At 46.5% G+C, this 23,235-nt stretch overlaps 1 protein-coding gene across 1 annotated transcript in view; it reads left to right on the forward strand.

Moving 5' to 3' along the window:
• The first annotated feature begins 4,596 nt into the window (after positions 1-4,596).
• Positions 4,597-23,235, forward strand: part of ABHD6 (abhydrolase domain containing 6, acylglycerol lipase) — a 60,857-nt gene continuing 42,218 nt past the window's right edge. The window contains exons 1-2 of the mRNA XM_056129620.1: positions 4,597-4,785; positions 17,622-17,686. The gene's annotated coding sequence lies outside the window, so the exon portion shown is untranslated. The remainder of the gene's footprint in view (positions 4,786-17,621; positions 17,687-23,235) is intronic.

Below are 23,235 nucleotides of genomic sequence, written 5' to 3' on the forward strand. Positions count from 1 at the left end.
GTACTTCATTGGTTTTGAGATTTAAACTCTTTTAAAGTGGCTGCTGTATCTTTCATTTCTAATGCCATCACTGGTTATTGCGATATGCACCTTTGTGGTTGCAACATAGATTTTTGTGTTTAGATATATGCCACCTAGTTTGGTTTCTGAAAAATATCACTGACTCGCTGTGTTACCTTGGGTAGGTTATTTAACTTCTCTAAGCTTCGATTTCCTCATCTGTAAAATCACTGTATCACTGTATCACTGTCATCTCGTTGTTCAGCAATTTCCTCAAGCGGACGACAGTAACGTCTCAATTCCTCCCAGCCCTGAGATTTTAGCAGCCTTTTCTTACTTGTCTTTTCCCAATGACTGGAGGCTCTTTTGGGGTCAGGGTCAGGGGAATGAGACCTGTTGTCATTACTGTTTTTAGCATATCGAATATGCCACAGGGAGCTGGCCAGGCTCTGCCCGTGTGGGCGGGATACTCTCTGTAGCTTGCCAGGCTCTGTAAGTACTTATATATTTCTCTCTATGATTTGTTGACTACTGTCTGAACCTCATCAAATATGGTAATTATGGAAAATAGGTAGGAAGTGTCTTACAATGTGTTGTGCCACCGCAAAGCAGCTGCGCAGTCCGGAAAGTGTCCTGGAGTGTGGCGGCAGTTAGGTAGTGGAGGTCAGCTGTTGGGGCTGGGTCCCTTGGGCAGCGGAGGGCTCTCACCCGCCCCACTCTGGGGCGCCCTGAGTGAAAACAGCCTATCTCTAAAATAGAGCTAATAATAATACCCTCTTTGTGAGTTGTTGGGAGGATTTGATGAGATTAAATACTGAACACACAGAAAAAGATAAACTGATTAGTTTTCTTGTTAGAATCTTCTGATACAACTTGGAACCATACCCAGCTGTGCCCAGGGCTTCCTCCTGGCTCTCTAAGGGATCACTCCTGGTGGTCTCGGGACCATATGCAATTTTGAGAATTGAACCTGAGTCAGCTACATGCAAATCAAGCAGTTTAACCCCTGCCCTGTCATGACTTCTTGAAGATCACTGAATATAGGCTCTTAAATCATATTTAAATCTCATCTTAGCATTCTAGGCGTTAATTTTAACTAATGGTTGCCGATTCTGAGTCTTTTATCTTGCTGATCCCTGGGGAGAGAGAGGTGGAAAGAGCTCAGGACTCACTGGGGTCCGGATACCATAATGAATAAATACACTCTCAAGTGCCATGTGCCCCAGCGGTAGAGGCAGTGGAGGAGTTTCTTTTGTCTGGACAATGAGAGTGGTGATGTCTGAATTGTATGGTGGGCAGGATCCTCTGTGGTTAACTTAGAGCAGCTGTGCAGTAAATGCTTGGAGAAAGCAGCATGTAAGTGGTGTGGAGGCCAGTGACAAGGCCCAGCTGGGATCTGTGTGTTCCTGGTAGCTTGGGTTATGCCTTTTTTTCTCTTGCTTATATTTCCTTTTGGTTTTTTCCTACTTATATTTATATGTGCTAACTTGACCTTTGTACTTGTGGTTTCCTCATAACGCATGTATTGTCTCTGATTACATAATTTCTAAATCGTGCTCTCTTTCCAGTGTTGGGGATCAAACCCAGGATCTCCTGCCCGGGAGGCATGTGCTTTTCCACTGAGCCACATACACCCCTGACCTCATATGATCTAAAGCATAAGTGGTGGTTTTGAGGTGATACAATTCCTTTTTAGGGACTGCTTTAGTTGGATATGCCAGACACAGTAACAACAAAGTCTCCAATGGAGACGTTACTGGGCCCGCTCGAGCAAATCGACGATCAACGGGAGGGCCTTTACCCTTTTACCTTTACCTTTAGTTGGATTTTAATTCAGAAATATATCCTGTTTGGTGGGGGTATATATACATGTATGTGCACATACATATATGGTTTTAGAACTGTGTGGCGTGCCTGTGATTGAACCTAGATCAGCCACATGCAAGGCACCTTACCTGCTGTACTATCTCTCCAGTCCCAAGTTCTTATTAATAATAAACTACTTGAGGACAAGAAGTATGCCCGTGTTCACTCAAAGAGAACCTCCTATGTTGTAAGTTCTCCATAATATCTGATAAATGAAGGAAGGAAGGAAGGAAGGGAGGGAGGGAGGGAAGGAGGGAGTCATGCTGGGCACTGATCCATGTAGGTCTGAAATAGGAGACAGTGAAGCAAGCCCAGTACTCAGCATATCAAGTATACCTGCATGAACTGGAATGAAGGGGAGACTCCACATCCCTCATACACAGTGCTCAGCAAATAATAGGTTCCCAGAATATGCTTTGCATACTAATAAAAAAAATACTATGTGCATTGATATTGTAATTCTTCACCAATGAAAAGGTGGGGGTGAGTGAGATAAAATGGCACCCCACTGATGCAAGGGTAGGGGTAACAGAGAAAGTGGCTTGCACTATCAATATCAGCAGACCTGCAAGAGGCAAGAACAGATAAAGATCTGGCTGTGGGAGGGTCCCACCTATGTTAAAATTTGCAGCTGGAAAAAAATTAGCAGCTGGTCGTGATAACACATCTCATCTCAGAAATACGGTATAAATTTGAGCATTATATTGCACCGGATTTGAAACACTTTCTAGATTCCATACCTGTCTTCCTGAGGTCTTCTCTAGAGTTCCACCAGAGGACCCTCATCCAGGAGAAGTGGCTTCATAAGCATTAGAATGAAAAAACAAAGTTAAAAGACCTTCTCCGGGACCACCAGTGCTATTTACTAGCTAGTCTTCCAAACTTCAGTTTAACTCTTCATTCCCTTCTTTCTGTCCTGCTCTGCTAATGGAAGGACGTATTTATATTGTTGCACAGTGGATTTTCCCAATAAAATCTTATTGTAAGTATATGCAACTGACCAGAGTCACAAAGGTGACAGAACTCTGAGATAAAATCTCATTTTACAGTAAACATTAATGACTGGACTAAATACATTGATGCAAGAAAATTCTACATTTGAGCCAAAGGGGAAATTTAGGAAGGTTTCCTGGAGGAAGTAACATTTAAACTGAGGTATGGATGGGGCTGGGGACATTGTCTCGGGGTTCGGCATTTGGCTGCATATAAATCACCCTCGTATGATCCCTGGCACTGGATATGGTCCCCTAAACACTGCTACAGTGACTCCTGAGGCAGATCCAGCACCACTGGGTGGTGCGTGGTGCTTCCAATAAATAAAAATAAACTGGTGTATGGAAAAGAGGGCTAGCCAGGCCAAACAAAACGGGAAGAAAGTTCTCAGTGGAGGAAATAAATCAGAAATTGAATAAAATTGATTTAATTCAGCCTTGGAACATTTGGAATACTAGGAAGAGAAACAAGAATGACAAACTGAGATCAAATGTTTAAAATCCCAGACTTAGGGCTGGGGTGAAACTATAGCCAGTAGGGCATTTGCCTTGCCCGCAGTAGACCAGGGGTTCGATCCCCAGCACCCGTATGGTGTGAATATTGCCAGGAGTAATCCCTGAGCATCCTTGGGTGTGACCCCAAAACAAAACAAAAAAAGTAAAAGCCTAGATTTTATACAAATAAGTTAAGGGGAAAGTAATGTGTGTTTTGATTTTGGGTCACACCCAATGGTGGTCAGGGGTTACTCCTGGCTCTCCACTCAGAAATTACTCCTGGTGGTGCATAGCGGATCAATTGGGGTGTTGGGGATTAAACCCTTGTCAGCCATGTGCAAGGCAACCACTGTACTATCTTTTTAGCCCCAAGGAAAAAAAAATTTTTTTTAATTTAATGGGTGCTAAGTTTTATGCAACTTTCTAGTTTGGGGATGTGGGGAAGGGGTGGTGTGGAGGTAGGAATGGTGAGATTTAACTGTCCTAAAGAGAAAGAAATGATCATGAAGGGGATTTTATCTGTAGCGGCTGAAGGTCTTGCAAGTGGCTGTTTCTTGTCGCAGCGTCTTACAGATACAATTCTGGGTTGAATCTATCCTGCCCAAGTTACACTGTAGTGTCGGGGATCTCACTCAGGACCTCACAAACAGGAGACAAATGCACGGCTACTGCTGAGCCATACCCCTGGCCTCAAGTTCTGTGTCTTATTGGTTGACACCGCCCCTTGTCTTTTGAAAAAGGAAGTCCAACCCAATACCCTCATCAGAGTAAAGGTGACCCGTGTAAGGCAAAGTTGCTCTGCTTTTTCTCCGAGGTCGTTCGGGATCGATCCGAGCTGAAGAATCATTTAGGTGGGTGCAGTGTCCAGCAGCGCCAGGGTCCAAATAGTTGGTCAATCAGCTGAAACAATATCCCTGCGAATTCTGACATCGCGTTGTGGAACTGAGGGAGTGTCCTTGGGTCCCTCCGGAGGCGCCACAAGCCAGCTCCCTGGGCACGGATGATTGAGTTTTGCTCCTGGTCCAGAGCTCTCCCGGAGCAGAGTGAGACCTCGTGCGCGGGCCTTAGCCCTCAGATTCTTGGAGACCTCCTTGGATGCCTGGAGTGGCTGACCTTGGGGTGCATACTTTTCACCCTCTGGGTTGTACGCTGTGAGCCGGCGGCTCAGCGAAGTGGGAGTTTTCCCTGCCAGAGGGCCCGGGATCGAATGCGACAGCCGGGTGGCCGGGTGCGGGAGGCTGTGGGCGGGCGCGGGCGGGGCCGGCTTTTCTGTCGGAGGACGCCGGCCGGCGCGCTGCGCCTTTAAGGCGTCCCACAGCACCCGGAGCCCAGAGCCCGGCGAGCTCGAGCGCTGCGAGCCGGGGGCTGCCGGGGTGCCGGGCACAGGCGGCGCGATCCCGTGGCGGGACACCCGCAGCTCGGGTCTCATCAGGTGAGCTGGGGCCGGGCGGGGATGAAGGGTGCGCACCGCCGAGAAGGATGTCCAGGGTCGCCCCCGCACCCCCACGTCCGGCAGCACGACGGTCCGGTTCCCGAGCGCGTCCGCCTGGCTCGCCCCACCCGGGGGTGGGCAGGATGGGTCAGGGGAGCTTGCACCGGCTTGCGGCGCCGCTCGCCCGCTCCAGGGGCAACCCCTGTGCTTTCCCTTCCGGTGCCCGGCTCGGTTTGACATCCCCGAAGTCGGGGGCTGGGGGTGGGGGGGGCTGGCTTCCGTCGGTCCCGGGGACCAGGTGGGGATGGGTCGGGGACCCGCGCCCCTCTCTCCCTGCCACCCGCCAGCGCCCACGGTTGGGACACCTTGCCGCCCGCCGCCCACTTCCTTGGGCAGGGCTGCGGCTCGCGCTGCCCGCCGCTGTCACCTCTCGCGTCCCGCCCCGGAACTCTGCACCCACCTCCGGACGGCAGCAGCTCCCGGCCCACAACACCCACCCCCAGCTGCTCGGAGCTCGCCCCAGCCCGCATTCCTTCAACTCGGGCGCCCACTCCTCCCGCAGCCGCCCGCAAGTCCGGTGACCCGTCCCACCTCGCTGACTGACCGCGGGCTGAAACCCATCCCGGGCCCGGGGTCTGCAAAGTGCGGTTTGTGTAACACCCGCTGCAGGACAGAGCACGTGCAGCATTCGCACCCGGCAACCCGGACCCACGGGGGGTGGAGGAGGACGAGCGGCCTGGGAGAAAGAAAGAGGCCCTGTCATCTTTCTGAGTTCTCTTCTTTATGACCCAGTGGTGGGGTGGGGGTGGGTGGTAAGAAGTTCCCCCAGATTCCCTCCTGGGACCCCCGAGGCCAACATTTGCCTCCCACCCCCCACCGACTGCAAAAAAATCCCAAATGGTTTTCCCCTCCTGGGCTGAGTGTTAAAAATAGTTGATCATTATTAATAGCTGACGTGGAACTAGCAGGGCCAGTCCCGAGCACCTTGGGAAGATGACCTGCCCCACCCCCGGCAGATGGGGCCACCCCGTGCCCATTTCTCAGAGCAGGAAGGCTGACCTCAGTGCCCACCCTGACCACCAGGCTGAGCCCACAGTAACCAGAACAGCCTTATCAGCTCGGAAAGGAACAGCCAAAGAAATTAATCAACCTGTGTTCCTAACACCAATTTCTTTTTCGTAAAATGAGGATCTCAGAGCAGCTAGGGGGTCTTCTGTGTCCTTCTCAGGGAGACTGACACCCAGAAAGGAGAAAGGGTTTACTTGAAGCCACACAGCTAGAAAGTGCCAGGACTGGGGTCCCAGATAGGGCCTGGGGTGGTTGATGGGCCTTCTCAGGCCACATCCAGACCTCTCCTGCTCCCACTCAGCTTCCTTTGCTGCAGGAACCTATCTGTACCCGCTGCTATCATTGTTTAGGCTGCTCCCTCCTTGGGGATGGACTCCATCTTTCTCCCCTCACCCCATCCTCATGCTGGGGTTCAGTCCCAGAGCCATACCTGCAAGGCAAGTGCTCTGGGGAATTTCTGATGTCCAGCTCTTAACCTATCACTCAGGGTCTGTCTTGGCCATCCTCTCTAGGAACATTTCTCTGATTTCCGCCCTGCCTCCAGCTGAAAGCTGTTCCCTTTCTCTCTGCTACCACCCACCCCCTGGATGGCATTTGGAAAGTTGTCTAGCGTGTGTTTGCTTTGTCCTCTTGGGAGCTGTTATGCTGGCAGGATCTCAAACGTGTTCCCAAGACCCCCTCCTCCCACCTGCCTAGTGAAGCCCTGAGGGGGTTGGGGGAGGAAAGATAGGAGGGAGGGAGGGACAGAGAGAGAGAGAGAGAGAGAGGGAGAGAGGCGCACAAGTGCCAGCACACAGACCTAGACACCCTGGGTAGTTTGACCCCCGGCACTGCGTGGCCCTGAATCCTCAAGCACTTCCACTGTGCCTTCTATAAACTGAAAACAAAAAGTTCACATCATCTAACGGATTCCCACAGAAAACCAGAGTGATCTAAATCCAGAATCCACCTCTGCATTCACCAGCTGAGCGGCCGTGAGCAGTTGCCTAGGTCTCTGAGCTTGCGGTCACAGGGCCTGCTTTAGGAGGCGGGATTGTGATTTAGCGAAGATAAAGCTCATGGGCCAGCCTGGGAGCGTGCAATAAGCAGCAGCTATTATGAAGAGTGAGCAGAAGTTATCGCTTTGAATGACTTGAGAAATATAAAATCATTACTAAATGGCTCGCTCAAACTGCATGGAGATGAGCCAAGGGAGTTTGGGCCAACGAGAGGCAAGCATTTTTCCTAGGCTCTGAAAGACCTGTGTGTCTCTTCAAATCTAAACCACCCATCCAGTGCCTTTACAGTAAGAGCCAGATTCTTCTCTTTCTTTCTTTTTTTTTTTTTTTAGCTTTAAAAATGCCCGAGCTTGGCATTCCGTGCCAAGTCACACACTTGTGTGGTTGTACTTTGTGCAATTGTAAGTCACCATGAAACTGATTTAAAAAAAAAAATAGTGGGAAGAGGTGACCTTTGAAGTGTGTGATTCTCCCTATCTTGGGAGAAAAGGTTGGAATCAAAGATTGTGTTTGGATTTAGAGGGAAGGAAAACAAGGTCACTAAGCAGCTCAGTGGAAATTTGTTTCCCTGTTCTTCACCAAGTCCTGGTTGTTTTGAGGACTAGAGTGATGATATGTGAACATTCAGCAAAAAAGGACTTGGAATGGGCCCCTCGAAACTAAGTGTTCAGGATGTGCTGGAAGGTGGTTCTGTAAAGTGGTGAGGAGGTGGGGCTTGGGAAGTATTTCAAACTTTCTCCTGAATTGATACATTACAAGAATAAGTTAGGAATTCATTTATAATTTAAAGGCTATTTAGATCATTTAAGACACATTTCTGGTAAATTTCACAGACCTCTGGAATGTGATAGGCTATGGGACTTTTCTTGACTTCTGGGATAAAAACACCTATCCATATGGAATATGATGATTGTTAGCCAAAAAAAGCTATTCAAATTAAAATTTATTAAAATGAAATACAATTCAAATTGTGTTCTTGGTCACTCTAGGCACCTTCACGTGCTCAGTAGCCACACACGACCAGCAGCTACTATATTTGGAGATTATTTCCATTTGTGCAAAAGGACTATGGAGCAGTGTTGGTTTCATTCATTTTCAGTTATGCTGGTCTGCAAAACTTTTTCAACAATTCACAAGAAAGGGATTGCCAATTAACCCAGGGGATTCTGGGATGTAGCAGTACCATTATAAATATTGATATATAGATATTCTTATAAATAAGGTTCTTTATTTCTGTCTCAGTGATCCACGAAATAGTTCTGTTTTCGCCAGCCCACAGGTACCAAAAGGTTGAAAGCCATTGGATCAATAAGGCCGTGGAAAAGCTGTTTGATTATGGGTTAAGCTCCATTCTTTCTGGCAGGTCATCTGCAGGTCAAGAAATGGTCTGTGCAGAGGACGGTTCATTGTCAGGAATGGGGATTTAATAAATACCTTCGCCTCATCTTAGCTTTCTGGCTCACTGACTTTTAATACTGCCAGATTCAAAGGCTGGGGAAGAAAATGGAATCAGTGAGATATCTCGGGGCAATGCTTCTCCACTCTGACTACAAGTTAGATTCATCTGGGAACCTTAAAACAAACAAACAAACAAACAAAAAACATGCCCAGGCCAGCTGATCAGAATCTCTCAGAGTGGTTCCAGGATTTGGGAGTCTTAAAAGTTCCCTGGGGGAGTCTAATGTGCAGCCAGTCTTCAGTACAACTACCTTTAGGAGTGAAAAATTTAAAAAAGAAAAGTGCCTGGGATTAGAGAGAGAGTGCAGCAGTTAAGGAGCTTGCTTTGCACCAGGCCAACCCCAGGTTTAATCCTCTGTGCCCCATATGGTCCCCTGGGCCCACCCGTAGTGATCCCTGAGTGCACACCCAGGGACCCTGAGTACTTCCAGGTGCGATCCTAAAATTAAAACCAACAAAAGACTGAAGACTGTTTTAAGGGAAATTTGGCCGAAAAGTGTTCCTCACGGGTTTTCTGCAATAGTTGACGGTTGGAGTTGAGTGGTCTCACCTCCCACCCACAGAATTATCCTGGTTTAAGAGTCATTGTGAAGAAACCCTGATCTAGACAAACTGCTTACACACTCTCTGGCCCTGTGTGTAGTTGCCTTTTCAGAGAAGATCAAGATGTTTTCCTAAATGGCGCCCTCAGAGACCATCTAATCAGATTCTAGACGGTCCACTCTCAGAATCCACGCAGGGTACTGATGCTCACAGTTGGACGAGTCTGGGACTGCAGACTGCTGACTCCCAAACAGGGCGCCTGCAGAAGCTGTGGGCAGAGCCTCTCACGCCCCAGGCTCTTCCTAATAATTACCTAAAGGAACAGAAGTCTTCGCTCTCAGGCATTGTTCCAGAAACTATGACTGGCTGTTGGTGCAGAGTGTTTGCCCTGTGACATTCCCTGGCTAGGATTCGAGCCTTCTATATAATGAACACTCAAGTGGTTGAACACAGGCCTAGCCTGTGCAAGACCCTAAGTTTGATCCCACGCAGTGCATGTCCTCCCTAGTTGGGGTCCCAGTTGCCCCCAAGCTCAGCAAGCCTGAGCACCATCAGCTAGGTGGATTTTGGCCAGAAGTGGCGTGGGGTTTCCCCAGCATTGGTGGGTGTGGCGTTCATTTAAGAAAAAAGAGCACATGGGTAAGTTAAGGGTATCCTTCCGGTAGGGAGATCAGGGAGAAATGGAGAAAAATGAAGGCAGTTCCGGAACTGCCAGGGAGATGATCAGTATATCTTAGTCTGATTCCCAATGGTTTTCAGCTCGTTTGAGGGAAGTAGAGGTCTTTGTAGCTGGAAAGTGTTTATCCGTAGGCTGGCCATTTAGAAACTAGGTCCCACTTTGTCCCCCCTGGCCTGCTCTTCAGCTGGGTGTCCAGCACCCATTTGATCTTGATGGCTACCTGCTTTCGGGTTCCAGGATGTTTCACAAAAGCCAGAGAGACAGTGGAAAGTGAAATCGTAACCTTTGTGAGAGAGGCAGGATTTTCAGCAGTCAAAGCAGGTGATACGCGAGAACTGCTTGAATGACAGGTCAGGGCAACTAGAGATGAGGACCTCGAGCCAGGAGATCTGCTCACTGCTAAATAGAAGGAGAGAGAGACAAAAGTGAAAGAATTGAGAGTCCCTGGAGACAGGGATATTTTTTCAACAACAGATAAATGTTCTCTTTCTGCTAGCACTGTGATAGCCAAATGTTAGTTGGGGGAATTTATGACACTAAGAGAAAGTCTACAGTGAGATTTATTCTTTGTTTTAGGAATTAGCACAGGGTCCAGTTATGGCCTAACTGTTCCCCAATATTTGTTCTTGCTTTAAAAATAGACTTGAGGGAAGGGGAGGACTGGAGAGAGTTTAGTGGAATGGGTAAGACATTCGCCTTATATGTGGCCAACCTGGGTTCAATCCCCAGCACCCCATCTGGTCCCCTGAGCCACACCAGGAGTGCTCCCTGAGCACAGAGCAAAGGAGTAAGCCCTGAGCAGAGACAGGTGTGACCCCCAAAGCAAAATAATAATAAAATAGATTGGAAGGGGTGTCAGGGAGAGTTAAATGGGCTGGAGCCCAGGCTTTGCATGCAGGAGGCCAGTCTGATCCTCTGCACCATCTGCTCCCCTCAGCCTCAGAAAAGATCCCCTAAGCTCCAAGCCAGGAGTAGCCCCCGAGCACTGCTGGGTGTAACCCCAAAGCAAAATAAGTAGGTGAACTAGATCTGGGGCCCAGGGGTGTGGCTCATTGGTAGAACACTTGCATGTGTTTTCAGCAAAGCAAGTTTTTAAGTTTCTGGGAGAGGTAAGATTTGCTCTCTGAGAGTCCTGGAATTTAATGGATAAGAATTTTAAACAAGGGGCTGGAGTGATAGCACAACGGGTACGGCATTTGCCTTGCACGTGGCTGACCCGGGTTCGATTTCCAGCATCCTATGTGGTCCCCTGAGCACTGCCAGGAGTAATTCCAGAGTGCAGAGCCAGGAGTAGCCCCTGTGCATTGCCGGGTGTGACCCCCCCCCAATTTTTTTTTTAAACAAAATGAAGTTTTTGAGTATGCCTACACAACATGTCCCTTTTCTAATGTAATTTTACTGGGTTGCAGAGATCTTGAGGGAGGAGATTCAGGTAGAAAGATGGTGAGGTTCCTATATATTGGTCTTCATGTTGGCTTCCAGAAACAGCTACCAAGAGAACCTGCACTGGCTTTGTGTTTGCAGTTAAAAGTACTTCCCCACAATTAAAAAAATAAATTAAAAAAAATTAACCCACAAAAAAAATTAAAAAAAAAAAAAAGAAAGCAATGCTTCCCTATCTGCACCTCCTTTGAAAATGACAAACACTCTTTCATCTCCTTGCTTTTCAGAGTACAGATTTGGGCAATGGGAGAGAGCTTTGGGGTGCTGAGGTTCTATTTTGGGCCCTCTGCTATTGCATGCCTGTTTAGAGGGCTATTTTAATTCCTTTCAGTCATGTGGAAAATAGTCACCCATGAGATGTTCTTTCTAGCGCTTTACCTTTGAGAGGTGACCTGGGTTGGAGAAATGTATGCTGTCCCATGAATTCATAGAGCAGTGTTTGAATAATAGATTCTTTTGGGCTCCCCCAAGAGCATAAAGACTCTGGGGTCCTAGAATATAATGTTTCAAGTAACTTTTGTCCCCATTCTCATCCAGCAGGAGGCTGATCTAGATGACTGTAGGATTTGCTTGCTTTAAATGTGGTCGCAAGTAAGTGGTCTTTTTAGATTCCCACCGAACCAGAGTTTGGTCCAGAGACCGAAGTTTGGAATGTATAGGTTTAGGTCAGGCACAGATTGCATGGTTTAGTCAGCTTGTTCTGGGCCTATTTGATTTGTTTGTTTGGGGACCACACCTGGCAGTACTCAGGGCTTAATCCTGGCTCTGTGCTCATGGATCACTCCTGGTAATTCTTGAGGAACTGTATGGAGCGCCACCAACCACATTCTGGTTGGCCATGTACAAGTCAAGTGCCTGCTCCTTACCTGGTGTACTATCTCTAGCCCCGATTTGATTTTTCACATGTGGTACCACTGGCTGGTTAAGCCCCTACCTTCCAGCTGAAGCCCTCATTGATCTGCCAAGTCCGCCTCTGCTTTCCCAAGTCTGGGCAGCACAGTTTTCTGGCCTTCTGTTTCCAAACTCACAAAACCCACCTGGCTGGACTGAGTTTACTGCGCTGCCCCAGGTGGCAGATATCGAGGTGAGCGCTTGGGCTTGGCAGAATCAAGCCCTCGGGGCTAGTGTTTCAGCACAAAGCAGGACAGAACTTCTCCCTGAACCTGAAAGAAGAATAGAACTCTGGTCTACGCAAGGGTTGTGTGGTTCCATGATAGAAATTCTTTGTGTGGGTTTAGGGGTCAGGGGTGGTGAAGGTGGAGGAGGTACTAGAGTGATAGTACAGCAGGTAAGACGCTTACTGTATACATGTTCACCAGGGTTTGATTCCTGAGCATCCCATATGGTGCCAGCAGTGATCCCTGAGCACAAAACCAGGAGCAGATTCTGAGCACAGCCAAATTAGTTAATTGTCACTGTCCTCCCATTGTTCATCGATTTGCTCGAGTGGGTCCAGTAACATTATGAAACTTGTTGTTACTGTGTTTGGCATATCGAATACGTCACAGGTAGCTTGCCAGGCTTTGCCGTTTGGGGTAGATACTCTCGGTAGCTTGCCAGGCTCTCCGAGAGGGGCAGAGGAATCAAACTCGGGTGAACCAGGTCGGCCGCATGCAAGGCAAACGCCCTACCCGCTGTGCTATCGTTTCAGCACAATTAATTAATTAACCCAAATAAATAAAACCTTTTTTAAAAATTGAGGTAGCATTGATTTTTAGCATTACGTAAGTTTCAGGTGTATAGCGCTGTAATTTGATATCTCTATACAGTATGATAGAATAACCAGCAAGCAGGATGGAGCTTATCTTCTCTCACAAGAGTGCTTGACTTTGATTAAAAAAAAAAAAAAGAGTACTTGACTTTGACCCCAAAGAACTGAAACTCCGACCAAGTTGACTTGACCTTTGGAAGCTGCTGAGCCCAGCCCCTTCACCCTCGCCCCTGGCCTTCTGATCTCAGTTAGCACCCAGACCCCTAGCTGGTATAAGAGGGATCGTCATCCTGACATTCACATTTGCATTTCTTCCCTCCTCATGAGAAATGGTTAAGGTTTGGTTGCCCTTTGATCATTTTACTAAAATAAAATTACTTAGGTCATTTTACTAGAGTCCAGGCCTGATCAGTATTTTGTGATAATGAAAATGTTCTATAACCTATTTGTCAGTATGGTACAAGAGCACTGAAAAATACTATTACTTATAATTAAGTAGTAAAAACACCTGAGAACTGCATGTGGGTGTCATCCAAAAGGTGCAAGAAGGTAGCAATGAAGTCTACATCTCCATTTCTAGCTCTTCATTTCCCTCTTCCTTTCCCTTCCCTGTCCTGGCCACAATGACAAGTTGTTTTGTTTGTGTTTTTGTTTCTGTGTTTTTTTCTCCAGACACACACAGATAACGGCATAAAGTTTTGCCTTTGCTTCCTCCCTCCCTCCTCTCTCCCCATCTCTCTCCTTTTCTCTCCTGTGACACAAGGAGTGGTTACTCTCTCCACTATCATCAGTTCTTTGCTTTTTTGGAGTTAATACTACCCTTTCTTAAAAAAATTTTTTTTAATTGTTAATTTTTGCAGTGCCAGGGCTTGAGCTCAGTGCCTCACACTTGCAAGACAAATATTCTATCCCTGATCTACATCCTTGTTCCAACCGTGTACTTTTGTTCTGCTTGTTTGTTTATTTGTTTGAGAACTCCTAAGTAGTTTTCAGGAGGCCTGGGTGCCCCACTGACAATGCTAATGACCAACTGAGCCAATGACTTAATGCCAGGGCCTAACAATGCCCTGGTGCTCTGACTCTGAGGTGCTGGGGATTACTTGACCCCCTCTGGCAGTGCTGTGGGTCCTCCTTTGGTATTTCCCCTCTGTAGTGCTCAGGGGACCATCTGGTGTTAGAGAGTAAACCTAAACCTGGGTAGGGCACATAACAGTTGTATAATCTCCCAGCCCTCTGCTTTCACGGTTATTACCCATAGAGAGAAAGAGAACTACTTCAGTGTTTCAATACTTTATATTTAGTTGTATTTGCAGTCAATGGCTATATGTAATATTCCTCTGTAAAGTTATTCCATCATTTACCTAATAGGTCCCCTGTAAATGGGCATATGAAGTCTTTCTAATCTGTGTTACGAATTTATTTAAATTCAGATATAAAGAGGTAAGTTTCTAGGAAATGATACTGCTTGGTTGAGGGTATATGCCTTTGATAGTTTTGCCAAAATGGCAAGGATGCACTTTGTACAGAATGTGAATTAGCGCTGCATTGCATCAACGATCGCTCTTTCAGCAATACAATGTTATGGAATATTTTATGGTTTATCAGTACAGTAAATATTACCTTCACTGTGTAAATTTTAACTTGTGTTTCTGTTCTTATAAATGAGATTGAACATCTTTTTATATATTGAAGAGTCTTTTGGATTTCCTTTTTGGTAAATCATCTTATTCAGATTATTTGCCAATTTTTCTGTTGGATTTTTTGTTGTTGTTGTCAGTGTTATTGTTCTTGAATTGTAGAAACCCTCGTAGGAATTGTAGTAGGAAGATTGGTCTGTTGCCTCTGTTTTGTATTAAAGTTTTAGTGTCATTCATGGTATCTCTTTCCATGGAGGCTTTTTTGGAAGGAGAGGGGGCACACCTGATGATGTTCAGGCATTACTCCTGGCAGTGCTCAAGAAACTATATGGAATGCCAGACATCGAGCCTGGGTTAGCTATGTGCAAGGCAAGTGCCCTACCCACTGTACTATCATTTCAGCCCTCCATGGAGACTTTTTTAGCTTTTTGGGTCACACCGAGCAATGCTCAGGGGTACTCCTGGCTCTGCACTCAGGAATTACTCCTGGCGGTGCTTAGGGGACCATATGGGATGCCAGGGATTGAACCCGGGTCAGCTGGGTGCAAGGCAAACGCCCTACCCATTGTACTATCTCTCCAGCCCCTCCATGGAGACTTTTAAGAACATTTGTGTGTGTGTTTGTGTGTGTATTTGTTTTTCACATTTGTTAATTACATCACAGTGAAACAAACAGTTACAAAGTTGTCCATGCTTGGGTTTCAATCATACAATGTTCCAACATTGTCCTTTCACCTGTATACATTTCCCACTACCAATGTCCCCAATTTCCCTCCTTATACCCCCCACCTCCAGTCTGCCTCTACAGCAGGCACTTTGCTTTCTCTGTTTCTCTCTCCTAAGAACACTTTTAGAGGCTGGAGAGAGATAGTAAACTGGTAGGGCAGTTGCCTTGCACGTGGTCAATCCCCAGCATCCCATATAGTCTCTCCGGCCCTGCCGGGGAATGATCCCTGAGTGAAGAGTCAGATGTAAACCTCAGGCCTTAAAAAAAAAGGGGGGAGTAGAGGAGGAACAGTTTTGTCTAGTCAGTTTAGTCATCTTTTAGTTATGGCCCCTGTATCTTACTTAGAAATATTTTCCCCAGAGAGGTTTGATATCTTTCTGCATTTTTTTACTTGGTTGGCCCCTTTGACAGTACTTAGGGCTTACTCCTGGGTTCGTGCTCAGGGATTACTCCTGGAGGTGCTCAGGGGATCACATGGGATGCCGGGGATTAAACTCAGTTTGGCCATCTACAAGGCAAGCACCCTACCTACTGCATTATCACTCCAGACCCATTTGCTGTCCTTCCTAAAAAGATTGCTCCCCTGGAGAATTTCCCCATGAATATTTTGCTAATTCATTAAAATGCATTAATCCTTGCAAAAAAAAAAAAAATCTGTACACAGATAATGCCACTGCAGAATCTCAACTCCTCCTTTTTGCCAGCACCAGCATTGGCCTTTGCAGTGTCCTGATTTTCTTCATTCTGTTCTTGAGTCTCTGTCTCTGTTTTCTTGAGGTCTTTTTCTTTTCATATAGGCAATGTCTTGCCAGTCTGTTTGGACTTGTTTTTCTTTGCAAGATCCAAGAAATCATAAATCATGCAAAGGCCAGTTGTCTTGCCACCACCAAAATGGTTTCTGAATCCAAACACAAAGATGGCGTCTGGGGCGGTCTTGTATATTTTAGCAAGTTTCTCAAATATCTGTCTGAGGTACTCTGGCCTTCCTGGGGTGAAGGACATCAATGACCATTTGTTTCTGTTGAAGGGGTCATTCTATCACGAACTTCCTGGTACGGATAGTCAGATAGTGACTGTGTCGTTCATGATGGTGGCGCAGCTTCTTTCCATGAATATTTCTTAATTTTTATTTTATTTTTAAATTTTTATTTTCTTGAATCACCATGAGATAGAATATTACAAAGCTGCTCATGATTGGGTTTCAGTCATACAATGTTCCAACATCCAAGCCCCATGAATATTTTTAAAGTTCTCATGTTTTCCTTTTGTTGTTGTTTTCTTTTGTTTTGGGGATCACATCCAGCAATGATCAGGGGATGACTCCTGGCTCTTCATTCAGGAATTACTTCGGGCAGTGCTTGCAGAACCGTATGGGATGCTGGGCATCGAAGCCGGGCCAGCCTCATGCAAGGCAAACATCCTACCTGCCGTGCTATTGCTCTAGTCCCTAAAGTTCTCATGTTTTCTTCTAGAACTTTCCCAGTATTACTTTTGGATGTTCCACTCTTTCCCCCCTCTGAAATAGCAATGAGTTTTCTTCATTTCCCTTCCCTTGTCTATCCGCTTGTTCTTCTGTTTTGGTGCCTTTGCTGGCCTCTCTGCTCTGACTAGTCCTGTTTCTGAGAGGTCCTGCTTGCCAGCCCCTGCAGGAGGAACGTTGCCTTCATTAAAGCTCGTTGGTTGCTACTTTCCTTTATTTTTCATTTGCTTTTGTTTGCTCTATTTTTTTTGTTTGTTTGTTTATTCCTGGATTTGTGTTTAAGGGTCATTTCCACACTGTGCTTTGGAATCCATATGCAGTACCTGGGATCTAGCCAGGGTTGACCACATGCAAGGCAAATGCCTTGATCCCTGTACTCTCTCCCCAGTTCAGTCATTCCTTTCTGTATACTACTTTGGGTAAACCAGAAGGTGAAGGCAAGTTTTCATTTTTGTTTAGTTTTGGTTTTGTATATGTGTGTGTGTGTGTGTGTGTGTGAGAATTAAGATCTTTTTTTAAATTGAAACCTATTTAGGAAAGTTTAAGGGAAGAGAAAGGGAGAAGTGTGTGTTCAAGAGAGAACACAGGCTTCTCCAGACTGTAAATAGGCAAGCAAAGGAACAGAGACAAGCCAACGAGATATGTGTTCAAGGAATAACACAGCCGTGATATTTAAGCCTAAGGGTCTTAGTTAAGCGTGGAGCCCTCAGAGCCCCTCTCTTGCATGCATGCATCCTTTTCCTCCATCGTGCCTTTCTTCCCCAAGTAACCCAAAGCCACCCACTCAAGCCTATGCTTTGTCCTCGCCACACTCCAGCTGCTTTCTTCCCTGACCTCCTCAGCCCATGCCAAGGCCTGGCTCCTTACCTGACTTGCCCTGCCATTCAACCAATACGGGCAGTCCAGGTTGCCTGGCTGGGGGAGGCAACTGAGCGGCAGACTATAAAGCCGCGAGATATTTGTACTTTGCCTGTGCCAGGGAGGAGGGCGCTCTGCCTCCCCCGAAGCCAGCAATTTCACCAGCTGTTAGCACTTCATTCATATTCCTTCACATGATTTAATGCTTTGTCATTTTCTTTCTTGTGATTCCAGAATCTCATTTTCGGCTCCTGCCAGAGTTAGTAGCGGCTGGGAAAGAAGGCTGTTTTCCTTAACGAGTAAGTATGGATTTTTAACACCCTAGATTAAAAGGAAAGAAACCACAAAGACTACTCTCTGTGGTGCTGCTCGCAGGCTTCACTGATATCCTCGGGAGCTGGGCCCAAGGTGGGTGATTCCTCTGTTTCAGTAGGTCTGCTGGGAAGGGACTGAGCAGTTGTGACATTGTCAGATATTTCAGAGCTCAGAGGGGGTAGCCCAAAGCCCACTCCCACAGTTCTCCAGGACTCCACTGGGAACAGTGTTGGAGTTGAAATGGAGTCTGTGGGGGCCGAAGAGGTGGCAGGCGTAAGGGCTCCTGGTGTGATACCGGAACACTGTGGAGTGGAGTCCTGACAGCCGCCAAGTTCTGCAGGAAGGGGCAGCTGAGAAGTAACTAGATATGGAGCTGGGCATCAGTTGCTTTGGTGTGGTCCCAAAGCAACACAATGCTGAATTACCAGGAAAATAGCAGCAGTGTCACTGGCTTGTTTTAAAACACACCATCATGGAGAAGGCTTCGAGAAGCTACCTGGTAACTGGAAAACTCTGAATGTAACTTGCTCTTAGAGAAGAACAAAGAATATCAACAAGGTTAAGAAACTCTGCTTTTGCATAAAGTGACACCCTGCTCTCCTGGCGTCACAGACGGGTGGTGTGGGACGATGCTTGGGAAGATGCCTGGGAGTCGAGGAGGGAGGTTGCACGACGGACATGCGATTGACAGGAATCAACTTGTTGGGAGAAGAGGCGGGTCATATCTGAGATTCAATGGATTGTCATGTCATGGGGATGGGCCAGCCGACTTCTGAGAAAATCAGGAAGGAGGTCTGGCCACAGCACCTTTGAACTCTTGCAAGAGGAAGAGGTGGAGAAGGACAGTGAGGAGCGGCAGACGGGGTATCCAAAGGAGTCAGGACCTGAGCCAGGTGTTCTCACACTCAGCACTCGCTGGGTCAGCAGGGCTGTGAGTGGAGAAGCAGGCTCAGCTATGTTAGAGGAGGTAATAGGACCAGAGGACTGAGGTGAGCCCCTGATGGCAGTAATCCTGGGGTTCATGGCATGTTCTTATTCCCGATGATGACTACTTTAACTGCTTCCATGCAAATTTCAGTGACTTCATAACAAAGAAGATTGTGTGTGTGTGTGTGTGTGTTGTAAGAGAGAGAGAGAGAGAGAGAGAGAGAGAGAGAGAGAGAAACTGTCATGTCTTGGGGGCTAGAGTGATAGTACAGCAGAATAGGGTATTTGCATTGCACACGACCAACTGGGTTCAATCCCTGGCACCCCATATCATTCCTGGAACCCACCAGGAGTGATCCCTGAGCTCAGAGCCAGGAATACCCCTGAACACCACTGGGTGTGCCTTCCTCCCCATCCAAAAAAAAAAAAAACTTTGCCCATGTGCCCATGTCTCAAATTATTCCTTCTCACCAGTTCACAGGCTCTATATTAGAGAATCTTATCTTTTTGTCTTTTTCAGCTATTGGTCATTGGTGATAGTTTTGAGGAATCACTTTATAAAATTCTACTTTCAAAAATCCATGTTGAAAAAAAAATGTGTTGGATTCTGTGGCACAGTGCTTAATGGCTGTGACACTGCACTCAGATTTCAAGAACTTGGGGTTTTTTTGGTAGAAGACAGTGTAGGACAAATGTTCACAATGCTGGGACCAGCGAGATGGGAAGGTGGATAACAAGAATTAAGGCACTGGTCTGGCATGTGGATGGCCCACATTTGATCTCTGGCACTGCATGCTCCCCAACACACAACCAGCAGTAACCCCCAGCACCACCAGGTTTAAAAAAGTAAGAATGTTTGGAGTATTGAATTATAGGGAAAATATACCACCATGGGGGCCAGAGAGACAGTACAATTGATAAGATGTTTACCTTGCACATGGTTGACCTGGCTTCAGTCCCTGGCACCCCAATATGGTCCCCTAAATATGGCCAGGAGTGATCCCTGAGCACAGAGCCTGGAGTAAGCCCTAAGCACAGCTAGCTGGGAATGGCCCCAAAACCAAAAGAATAAATCAGTTCTTTTAAAAAATAAAATAAAAGCAAAAGATACCCCTAGGGATTTGACAATCAACTAATATGTAAACTAGAAAAATCAAAACATAAGTTATTCTTAAAGCAACTGAGAAATGTAAAAAAGGTCAACAGGAGTGATGACCTCAGCCTTGCATGTTTCATGATAGTCATCTGTTATCTAAGCATTGAAAGAGGGCAAAGGTCACTTGAACTCGGAGGTGGACACCCCTAAAATTGGATTGAAATGCAGGTCATGCCACCTACCAGCCAGGTAACACTACTGTACTGTGTGTTAACTTCCTTAAATCAGTTTCTCCATCATTAACATGGAAAAAATGTTGACACATACCAGATGATCTCATTCGTGTTACACAGACACACACAGAGAGAGAGAGAGAACAAAACAAAACAGTGCAAGGGAATAAGTAGTGTCCAGTGAAAACAAACCCTGACCTCAGAATTGGGATTGCCAGGAGTGAGGCTCAGGGCAAGCTGACAGGTCCACTGCAGTGAATTGGAGGGGATATTGGTTCTTAGAAGCTTTATATCTTATTTTATGAAGAGACCATAACTGTGGTTTGTCAAATTTGATAGACTGTTTTGTGAAAGGCAAGACTCTATTTTAAGAATGTATTTTACATTCTGCTTATCCTTGGGATTTTGCTTTAAACCCCTAGGAATCCCAGTTTTCAAAATTAAAAAAAAAAAGGTTAAAAGAGAATTGTGGCGTCTTGTGTTCTATCTACAACCCTAGATTAAATTTAGAAACAAGAGATTGCTTTGTTTCACTCAGATACATGTTTTTCTGAATTCACAGACATCTCTGTTATCCAATTAACCTTTGTATTCAGTTAGAAAGACCCAAAAATCACAGTATGGGGGGTCAGCAGGTGGCAGAGGAGGCCTCCTGACAGCCTTTAATCCTGGAACTTCATACAACAAGTATGTAAAATGAATATTATTTTTCAACCTAAACCCACCTGTGCAGGCAAATAAACATTAAGTGTTAAATATTTGCTAGGTTCTGTCTTAGGTTCTGGGGACATGTAGCAGGGAATAAGATGCTTTTTGTTTTGGTTGTGGAAACTACTTCTGGCTCAGTGCTCAGAGCTGCGCCCTGCCATGCCAGAGATTACACCAGGGCTTCAGCATGCAGAGCATGTGTTCCAACCCTCTGAGCCATCACTCCAGCACAGGAACAAGATGCTTGTGGCAGCAAGCCAGTTCTTACCCTTTAACTGCTTGCATAATTTTGGAAAGATTATAAGCCATCAGTGTAGGAAAAGCTAGAAGAGATGAGTTGGATGAACATGCTCTTTTAATAGATGCGGAAAGTGGGGTCCAGCATCTTTAGTGTGGAAGAGCCTGGAAGAAGAGAAGCGGTGGAATAGCCCAGCCCCAGCCAGCATATGAATCCACCTCTGGGAACAGCAGTCTGATTTTCACCAACTCTGTGTATTTCCTGAATTGTATTAGCACTTCTCTTTAAATCGACTCCTTCTTTTAGTTTAAATATTTTTTGAAAGTGTTTGTCTACGGTAAATTAAAACCGCACAAATAAATCATCACTTAATCACTTAATCACTTAAGTTCCTGTTAGTCGTCGATTTGCTCGAGCGGGCGCCAGTAATGTCTCCCATTTGTCCCTGTTGCAAGCTAGTGTAGCCCAATGGCATCTGTTCACGCTGGGAACATGAAGAGCCTCAAACCGATCGTTCATGATCTTGACGAAGAAGTCTGACCATCTGGTAGGTGGGCGGCCACGCGGTCTCTTGACATCCCGTGGAATCCAATCAGTAACAGCTCTAGTCCAACGGTCGTCTTTAAATCTCATTACGTGACCAGCCCATCTGATTTTCGACACCTTGGCAAATGAGACAGTGTCCCTGATCCTTGATCGTCACGGATGTCAGAACTCCGGATTCGTTCTCTCATTTGAGTGAAACGTGATATTCCAAGCATAGCTCTTTCTATTCTTCTTTGGGAGACCTGAATAGCGTTCTCATCTGGTTTGCGTAGGGCCCAGGTCTCTGAGGCATATGTTAATGCAGGAAGAACAGTGGAATCAAAGAGATGTGCCCGGAGCCGGAGGTTCTTCGTCCTCTTAGCTATTTCTTCGACGTTCTTGAAGGCGTTCCAAGCCGCTCTCTTCCTCCTGCGCAGCTCGGTGCCAGGTCATTTGTCATGTTGACCTCTCGACCTAGGTACACATAGCTGTTGCATTCGGAGATGGTCGTTCCATTGAGAGCAAATGGGGCGTCAGGAACAAGGCTGTTTCTCATAAACATTGTCTTCGTAAGATTCAGCTGTAGTCCTACCTTTCCACACTCACAGTCAAAGTCGGCCAGCATTTGTGCCGCTTGGCTGATGTTTGGTGTTATTAAAACAATGTCATCAGCAAAGCGGAGGTGGTGTAGTTGCCGACCATCTATCTTCACTCCCATGCCTTCCCATTCCAGTTGTCGCATGATGTTCTCGAGGGTGGCACTGAAGAGTTTTGGTGAAATGGTATCACCCTGCCGCACCCCTCTCTTGACATCAACGATCACTTCTTTGTAGAATGGTGAGATTCTGGTAGTGAATCCGCAATACAGCTCACGGAGGATCCTGATGTATTGGGCTTGAATGCCCTGATTGGCTAGGGCTTCAATGACCGCTTCCGTCTCAACAGAATCAAAGGCCTTCTTTAAATCATTGAACGTTAGACAGAGCGGCATCTTGAACTCCCGAGAAACCTCAATGAGCTTGGTTATTGTGTGGATATGGTCGATGGTGCTGAATCCTTTGTGGAACCCGGTTTGCTCGCATGGTTGTCCTTCATCTAGTGTTCTGCCAATCCTATTTAGGATGACTCAAGTGAACAACTTGTAGATGACAGACAATAGGCAGATCGGGTGATAATTGCCAATGTCATGGATGTCTCCCTTCTGGAACAGTAGTACGGTCCTGCTGGTTTTCCATTGGGAAGGAACCTTGCATTCAGACACGTAGCGAGTGAAGAGCCGAGCCAGTGTATTGATGAGTACTGACGGCAGGTTCTTCAGGTGTTCAGGTCTGACCTTGTCTGGGCCGGGTGCTGTTTGTTTCTTTACCCATGAAATGGCGTGTCGGATTTCGGAAGGGAGAACATTGGGAACAACATATCCATCCTGTGGAATTTGGTATGTTGGCAAGTGGACATGGCTATCGAAGAGATTTGAGTAGAAGTCATGGATAATCTTCTCCATTGCCATTCTGGAGGATGTGATGGATCCATCAGGACGTCGGAGGGCAGTCATCTTGGTCTTATAGTTGGCGAAGGACAGGCGGGCATTACGAATACTTTTCCCAGCTTCTGCCGCATCTACCAGTACTTCTGCTCTTCTCTCTTTGAGGTCTTCCTTGATCGCATCTCTGCACTGCTTTGCGAGCTTGGACGTTAGCTTGCGGTTGCCTGAGGCATGCGCCAAACCACGCTGGCGAATTAGCTCAAGAGTTTTCGAAGATAGGCGATTTTTTGTGGCTGTCTCTCTCTTGGTGTTCCTCGCACATT

The sequence above is a fragment of the Sorex fumeus genome, unplaced genomic scaffold, assembly GCF_029834395.1.
Source record: "Sorex fumeus unplaced genomic scaffold, SorFum_2.1 ptg000072l, whole genome shotgun sequence".
NCBI lineage: Eukaryota > Metazoa > Chordata > Mammalia > Eulipotyphla > Soricidae > Sorex > Sorex fumeus.